This window comes from Adiantum capillus-veneris, chromosome 25 (assembly GCF_014529385.1).
Source record: "Adiantum capillus-veneris isolate H3 chromosome 25, ASM1452938v2, whole genome shotgun sequence".
In the NCBI taxonomy this organism is placed as follows: Eukaryota; Viridiplantae; Streptophyta; class Polypodiopsida; order Polypodiales; family Pteridaceae; genus Adiantum; species Adiantum capillus-veneris.
This window is the reverse complement of record NC_140955.1, coordinates 64,003,412-64,012,554: the sequence shown is the minus strand read 5'-3', so window position 1 is coordinate 64,012,554 and position 9,143 is coordinate 64,003,412. Positions and strand designations below refer to the sequence as shown.

The window sequence follows — 9,143 nt, the reverse complement described above, 5'->3', positions numbered from 1 at the left end:
TTTATATGTGAAACTCTTAGGAAAAAAACCCCTTTTGTTGTACTCATGTGATAGTCGCATAAATATTGAGTGACCCCCCAAGAGATTTGAAGGGCTTGAAGGGTGTCCTTGGTGAGACGGAGCCCTATGAGCTCGAAAGAAAAATCTCTCTCCCTCTCTCTCTCGTGTGCACGTGCACGTACACGCACACACATGCAATGTGTCTCTCTCTCTCTCATATGGTCAATAACATGGATAACTATTCCTTCATTCACATGTATTTTCTCAAAGTGAAACTACCCCAAGTAGACACCACATGAGCTGTTTTTTTTTTCAATCTCTTTAAAGAAATAAAAACTTTACATTTTTTGTTCAATATTGGTTTTGAAAAAAACCTCTTGAAAAGAATAAATCAAACATATCTTCAAAAATTAAATTCTTATCAAATAATAAAATCTCCACTAAATTTGTCTCCTTTTTGTTATGTGCATTTAAACCAATACATTTATTCTATGTAAAGGAGAAAGTCTTTGACTTTCTATGAAAGTCTTTGACTTTCTATGACTAAAGCACTTTCTACTACTAAAGAAAAAGAAATTCTTTTGATTTTACATTTGACAAAAGATGCTCTTTGTTTCTTACAATCTTACTCTCCCTTTTGCATTTTAGAGAGGTTTTCTCTTGAGTGAAGCAGTGAGTGACACATGGAGGGTCTCTCCTTCCTTGAAAAATTTAAGCTCCATTATAAAGAGTATAGATGTTGCTAAAGCAAAGTCTTCAATAGGCAATTTGTTCACATCACAATAACTATGTTCTCTCATGTTAATTTTTGGGATAGTCTCTTGATGGAATACATAGATAGAATAATACTCTCAACCTTGAAAATCTTGCAATGGATGCATAAATAAACATCTAAGAATGAAGTCATAATTATTCTTCTTTCTAAATTTCGTTAAGGCAAAGGTATGCTCAAATGGTCTATCGCTTGATGTCATTCAGAATAACCGCTTGCCAATTGTGATTTCATGGATGTCTTTGCAAGACAAGATTTCCCCAAATTTTCCATACTTCTTTGGTGTGTTTGGCTACTCTAGAATGGAAATGTTTTGGATGATTAAAGTGCTTTTAACTAGTTGCCAACAATGTAGACTCTAGGATGACTTACCACAGTGATCCCATTTACTTCTTCTACGTGCAATGCAAACAATGTGCTCCTTTGTTGCTCCCTTCAAAGGGCATTATTGGTGTCAAATTGTCATTCAAAAATTACAGAATTCATATAATTGATCAATGCCAAGTAGTGCCATGTTGGATCAATGTATGAGTCTATGCATAAATGTAGGTAGTATTGTTTGGCTATTGTAGTACATAATTCCATGTTAAATGGGTCATAAAGTTGAGTCCAATGGGATCTAAGTGATACAGACTACTAGGGTCAAACCATGAGAGAGAGAGAGAGAGAGAGAGAGAGAGAGAGAGAGAGAAGAAAGAAATGAAGAAGTGGAAGAGGAAGACACAATCGTAGGAACAATCCCAAGAGCTCAAAGATCTATTCGGCAAGGCTTGAACTCAAGGCCTGCTACTTAAGATAACCAATCTACCACACTTGGGTGATAGAAAATTTATTCCAATTTCATGTTCTTATTCATACTCTCCCATGCGCCCGCCCGCACGTGCACACACACACACACACACACCATGAGGACAAGTTTTTAACTTCGTATTAACAAGTTATCGTACAAGTTATGAGAGAGAGAGAGAGAGAGAGAGAGAGAGAGAGAGAGAGAGACTAGAGTCGAATCCTTAATTGGAGAGAGCGAGCCGTGATCCGCTCACAGTGTGCATTCCTCTAGTTATTGTATACTCATTTCTCCAAATTACAATTACAAAGAATGTTTCTATGCTCCAGAGAAAAGAATAATTAGAAAGAATGTTTGTGTCAAGAAATGCGAATCCAAGTGGCAGAGCTAGGGACGCCGCGGTTGACGACGCGGAGCATGTAGAACCCAGAGGGGGCCGCCACAGAGGAAGGCGGGGCGCTCACGACGGCCTCGTAGGACGTGGCAGAGCTCGCATTCCGTAACTGCGCAGTGCTGAAGGAGAAGGCCAGGAAGAGCATGCGCTGATTCATGGAGTAGGAATGCGTTGTGAAGGGCGGCGCATACATATTGAACAAGAGCTCGGCCGGCGCAGGCGGCGTCGCCACCGTGAACTTCACCACGAACCTTCCCCCATACTTCACCTCTGTGGTAGACATCCTCCTTATGCTCGGCCTCCAGGCACTGTAGCCTGCATGCCGGTAATATGGGCTAAATGCCTCCAGCCTCAGCTCAGTTGGAAACTCGACCCCCTCGAAGACGTATCCCACATTCGTGTTGCTCCCCCCCACCAGCACCCTCCCGTCTGCAAGCACATTCGCTGTTGAATGATACATTCGTGGAATGTCGCTTGCCGCAAATACCACGAATCGCCGCCCTGCCGGCCTCCCTAGCGAATACAGAAATGGCGCACGTGCTGGCTTCTTTGCCGCCCCCCATCCTGCTGTCCCTTGCTCTGCCCCATTGATTATCAGCACATCGCCTGTTGGCAGAAGGAGCATGTCCCCCATCACCCTGGGTGCTGGCATCTTCTCCATCACCCACTTCGGCTTTGCATCTGTTATCACCATCCTCCCACAGTCATTGAGTGCATCCATGTACACCCCCATGCCTGCCGAGTTGAAGGCTTCGTCAGGGCTGCCTCCGCATATCATCACCTCCACTATCTTAAATCCGTCTGTATGCCGGAGCGGCAGCATTACCGACGATCCGGACGAGGGATAGTTTCGTGGACCGCTAGGAAGGTCAGGGAATGTCTTCACCACTCTGTTGGTCTTGTAGTTGAGGAGGATGGATTGCTTGTTGCCAAAGATGAAGAGATTGCCATCAGAGGAGAGGTGGATGAATGGGTAAAGGTTGTTTTCTATATTGGGGGTGTGGGTTTTGGTGAGGAAGCCTAGAGGAATGGCAGTTTCAGCTGATGTTTTCTTGGGGAGAAATTCATAGCTGAAGGCACGCTGACCTCCGACAACAATGACGCGGTTGTCAGGGAGGATTTGGTTAGAGGCATACCAGCGAGCAGCAGAGAGGTGGCCCGTCTCTAGCCAGTCGCAAGTGGCACCCACGCAGGGTTGAAAGTAGCGGATGGCTGTGGCTCCATCATTGAAGCCCCCTGTTTGAAGCAGTGTACCGTTTGCGACAAACGCACCCGAGGAGCACCAAGTGTCTGTGAGCACCATTAAAGGGCGTGCCCTGTTGCTAGAGACATCATACTCATAAGAATGTGCATAGCAGTCTCTTTTGAGGGCCAGGTCATTGGGGTTGTCGCGACATCTACCATTGGGTAGCCGCATTTGCGAGGGTCCGAAATCGGTCCTGTCGAACACAATCACCTTGTTGAACCTGGTGGTGGCCATGTGCATTGCTGAAATTCCCGGGGTCAATAAGGTGGCCCATTTCCCTGTGTTGGCAGCTTGGGCAGGCAAAGCTGAAAGCCAAGTAACAATTATGCAAGTGGACACCAGAAGCAGGAGAGAAATTTGCCTACATTGTGAAATTTGGATCTTGTGGTGATGGATGGCAAGTCGTTGCATGCTTCAGAAGGAATGTAGGTCTGTGATGGGTTTGATCTTGATCTGGGGGTATGTGTGTACCCCTTATGTCTATGGTGCTCTATTGCTTCAAAAATGTGTGTGTGTGTGTGTGTGTGTGTGTATCACGCAGTCTTGTTGCCAGCTCTATATAATCTTCGTGCCAAAACATCGGTGGCCATCAACGGGTGGAACATTGGACGCTTGCCTCCACGTTCGCCTCGCCTATTACAATCGTAAGTCCAAACTCAAAATAGTGAGTCCCGTCTTTGCTGGCAATGCTACCTTGCAGCCAATCAGGACATTGAGCTGCCAACGTTTTGGTGGGATCAGGAGCTATTTGTACTCCATTACGTCCTTGTGGGTTCTACATTTGGTTTACGGTGTTTGAGTATCCTTGCTTTCTTTGCATAAAAGTGAACTTTGAAGAGACCTTCTTGAGCTCTACAATGAGGAGATTGGGGTGAAGGGTTGACTGCCCATATACAGCAGCCAGCCTGTTTATCCAAATGAACCGTAGAAAGACTCCTCTCCAAATATTCCATATTGGAATGGAATATCCATTTCGACGACAATTACCAAGAAGAATGTCTTTAACATCTACTGGTTGCATCTTGAACGCACATCTGCTTTCTAGAATTGAAGCTAGCATTTTGAGATGATTTGCATCTATAGAACAAATGAGATACATCTTCAACCTGTATGTGACATCCTCTACAAAGCCCATCACTTGCTCCAATCTGTTTGGCTTTTTTACCACACCACACTCCCTGATGAATTATGAGCCATAGCAAGGTGCTATGCTTTGTAGAGATGGGGTAGATCCATAGACACATAAACCTGTAGCACCATTGTTTACAGCTCCAGTTGGTCTTCCAAGTTTTGTTGAGCCTTCTCTTAATGTCTTCTCATACACCTTCCTTAACCTTGTAGTTGTTATAAATGTTCTGCACTAAATTCTTGAGCTGAGTTTTATGGTTACTGCTCCTTGAGTGAAGGTGAACCATCTGTAGAACCTTTTGTAGTCTAGCTAGAAAAAAAAAAAACTCTATTTTGGATGGAAATGCACGAAGAATGACACATCAACAATTTGGCCATATAGGGAAGCAAGGGGGTTACTTGCTAATGGATGAAAACGTGCAAATTATCCCACTTCTATGTATTCACTCCATGTTGTTTGATAAGCGTGTAATGCAGCATCGCCTCTCTTCTTGTATTTGAGCTTGTGAGGGCACCTCAACTAGACCACAATTTTTTCGACATACTTTTTGGTGAACCCAACGCGAAGCAGCTGGGGTGAGAGTTTATTTTTGTCATCTCAAAAAGGGGGTACTATGGCTTATCACTTGTTAGCAAGAGGACAGGGTGCCAAAAAGACTGAACAATATTTACAAGGTATAGGTAAAGGCCTTTAATTGAAGCTGGTGCTAATTTTGAAACACAAGGACACATAACAAGACTTGAAGACTGAATGGAAGGAGGTTGAAGATGCAATCTAACTACTCGCCAAGAGACAACGTGGTAGAGACAAGGTGATGGTAAATAGTATGACTTCTCCTTATAGCCCACCAAGAATGCCATAAAGCCAATAATTGTGAATCAAGAGAGTGATGAACCTTCTATGCTAGATGATCTTGTCAAAGAGGTGCATGAAATGAAGCTCAAACTAGCAAGGTCTAAAAGAAAAGGGGCAACCGTCAAAACAAAAATCTCACAAGTAAAGAAGGCTTCATACATGAGTGCATATGGTGTGATAGCACTGATCATGGTAGAAGGGATTGTGATAGATTTAATGATGCTTTGAAGAGAGTCTTTTCTTCTTCAAGGATAGAAAAATCCATTTGAAAGAAACATGCACGCCATTTGGAAACTAACTTTGGGAAAGGTAGAATGTGGAAGTTAGTAGAGGATATGTCAACCAGTCTTGCTTATATGTAAGAATATTAATGAGAAAATCTTTTTTGCAGGCGAAGTCATTTCAAAAAGATCCCTTATGTAGACTATTCTTGATGCATTGCCAGATTCCTATCAGACCTTTGCTAGTACTTGGAGACTTATGATCCAAGGCTTATGACCCAAGGAAATCCTGATGTTGTCAAGTTTGATGCATTATGCACATTGCTATTGTAGGAGTCATTTTCAAGAAAAATGGGATAAACCAACGTGCAGTTGAACACGCTTTTATTGCTGCTCAAAGAGAAGGTGGTAAGCAATGTAGCCACTTCTCATGGTTCTTCAGCGGGAGTGGCAAATCACTTGTTCCTGATGCTTCTACTGGAAACACCTCGTCTTGGAATTCTAGTGAAAAGGGAAAAAGAAGACGCGTTGCCATTATTGCAAAGCTAACGATCACTTGATAAGGCAATGTCCGAAATTGAAGGCAGAAGAGGCCAAGAAGAAAGAGGCGGGTTCTACTATAAGTACAATTTTTCTAGAATCTTTTGTGATAGGAGATTATGATGCTAATGTAGATGCACAATGGACATTTATTGCATAGTGCACTTCTGATTCTTTTTTCCATGATGCATGTATGTCAGTTGCTACAGATTCACATGTGTGGTACTTTGATAGTGGTGCTACAAAGCACATTACATCACATTGTGACTTGTTTACTTGTAATGGAATTGGCCTATTTAACTTGAGAGTAGCGGAAATTAATCAGAATACTTTTGAGAAATTACATTGTGAGCATAGCGGGTGAACATAATTGAAGATATCAACATAATTATAACAATTAGTTAACTTGGCATGAACAATACTTTTGCAAGAGATAGAATTTAGACAACATGACAAAAGTTGAGGACCGGATTTATGTGGAGCCGGCCCCCCTTCCAATAGGCATTTGTATTATGATTTCTCCCATTAAGAGAGACTTGTTACAATACAATCTTTGTGTTCCTTGTGACCTAGGTGATGCAATGAAGATGGAAAGCTTCATGCATCACAAGCATAACATAAACTTTGAAGAAAGCTTTAACTATCCCAAGCCTCAGTCCCAAGACCTCAAACATCTTCGAAGGTGGAGAGAGCTAGTAGGGAATGAGGGAAGGAAAGAGGAAGAAGAAACATTTCATAGGAGAAAGAATTAGCTCCTCACTTATCATAACTCTTATTGCTAGTATACATAATAGCATAGTAATGAAGATGGAGAAGATGAAAAGCTTAAGCATTGAAGCATGGCTCTTGGTTGGATTTGCACTCCATAGCCAAGAGTGTTGGTGTAGGCTCTCAACCTCTACTTGTTGGAGAAGGAGAGGGATCTCTTGCACTTTGCACAAGCATAATGAGAGTGTGTGTGGGGAGAGTATATCCCTCAAGCAACCCCCTAGCTTGCTTTGGTCGACCTCCCCTTGTAGCTCATGCTTGAAGCTCATTGGACCCCTCCACGCCTAGCCAACCACAAGCCGGAGGTATTACAAGCAACAAGGGTAGCCTTGGGACAAGTGTCCCCCTTTCCCCTTTGAGAGAGAGAGGACTTGATAAATGCAAAGAAAATTAATTAAATCTCCTAAATTATCATTGGACCCCTTGGGTGGCCAACCAATAGGCTTCAGGTACACCATGAGGGCAACATGAGGAGGAACTTGACAAGTGTCCCTTTTGCTTTCTTTGTACCAAGCATGCCTTGTGTGAGTGTGTGGGTGTCCTCTCTTATCCCCCCTCTTGTAGGGATAGCCCCCTCATTGTAGGGATTGGATTTGACTTTTTGACACCTCAAGCCCCTCATGCTTAGGCCCAGTTCCCACCACAAGGTTGGCCCTTAAGCACTTTAAGCTTGGGCTGGGTTCTCACCTCAAGTAAAGCCCTAGCATCTCAAGCATGACAAGCACCTCAAGCATCTCAGTCATAAAGCACGACAAGCACCTGAAGCACCTTAAGCTTGGGCCGGGTTCCCACCTCAAGCTCCTCAGCCCTAGCTTACCTAAGGTCAAAGATGTTTTACACTAACTATTGGAGGTCTTCAATGAAGCTAACCGTAAGGTCTTACGATCCATTGGTTAGCCTTGCTCTTTGATAGACCATCTCTCATTTGGGCCCCTTTACCATTGGCTCCTTGTTGAGGTAGTCTATAAGCACATGTCTATATCTTAAACCTTGTTCCGGTTTATTAAATGATCAGTTCAATATGAGAAAATCATTTGGGGTGGTTAGATATTAGATTTTATGACATTACCTCTCTCTTGAAATCATAGTCATCCTTGACTATGAGGTAGAAGAGATAAAGCCTTAGTCATTAGTCAATCTTACTTAGCGGGTAGAGGATCCCTTTTTACCCTACAAGATCTTTCCGAGATGGATGACTAATCCATTTGGTGCTTGGGAGACATAGATGCTGCAAGCATGTCTGCTCTTTAGTTCGTTTCATTCTCCCAAAGTAGAGTGAAAAATTCTACTTGGTGTTTGAGAGACATCGTCATCACAAACATGATTCTAAGCATGCGTACTATTTAAACTTGTGCACAATTAAAAAAAAGAACTAGTCTTATAAGACAAAAACATGGGTCATTTAAAAGAAATTTGTACATTTGCTTACTCTAATGTAGCATTGTAAGCATAGACAAGGTTCATACTATCCTTAAGCTGTATTCCTTGCATCCATCTAGCATCTTCAAAAGGATAATTTTTGAACTTAATAAGATACCGTCAGATAATCTTACCATGTTGTAGTACCTTGTCTTCATGCCAAAGAATAGCTTCAGGTTGTAGCTCCTCTTCTTGGTCTTCAACTTCGGGAGGGTCTTCAATAATTGGTTCATTTGGTGGCTCTCCTTTGTAGGGTTTAAGTAGGATTACATAAAAGGCATTGTGTATGAGCCAATGATTGGGGAACTTGAGTTGATAAGCCATCTCATTGATGGGCTTCCAGATTTGGAAAGGACCATAGTATCTTTTTGCTAACTTAACATAATAGTTTTGATGGCACGTAGGATTTTTGCCCGTCGTTTGCCTTAATTGAGCCTCAGGAAACTTAAGTAATACCCAATCATTTTCTTTGAACGTTAAGGCCCTTCTGTGCGTGTGAGTAGCAGCCGCTTTTTGCCTTTATTGAGAGATGGATATAGCCTCCTTAATCTTTTGAAAAGATTCTTGTAGGTCACGGCTATACTCATCGGCAACGAAGATCTTCCCATGTACTCTGAGTAGCAAGGGACTTTTAGGTCTTCCCTCAATGACCTCAAAAGGTGCTTTTTCCGTAGAAGTATATACAGTATTATTGTAGGCATACTCTACAAGAGGTAAGTACTTTTCTCATTGTGAGCATTGATCTACTTCAGTAACACAGGTCTTGAGTAGATCGAGTATCGTAAGATTGGCTATCTCACTTTGGCCATCCGTTTGTGGGTGATACGCCGAAGAGAAATTCAATCTTGTTCCTAGATTTTCAAAGAGACCTTTTCAAAAATTGCTGTTCAACTAGGATCTCTATCTGGCACGATGGATGTGGGTAATCCACGGTGTTTGAAAATCTGAGATATGAAGAGAGTTGCCATTTGGTGTGCCTTAATAATCTTTTTGATAGGAATAAAGTGTGCTT

General features: G+C 42.4%; 1 pseudogene; it reads right to left on the bottom strand.

Annotated features, from left to right (window-relative positions):
• Nucleotides 1-1,793: 1,793 nt before the first annotated feature.
• On the bottom strand, nt 1,794-4,471 carry LOC147424999 (aldehyde oxidase GLOX pseudogene; annotated as a pseudogene).
• Between the last annotated feature and the right edge of the window lie 4,672 nt (nt 4,472-9,143).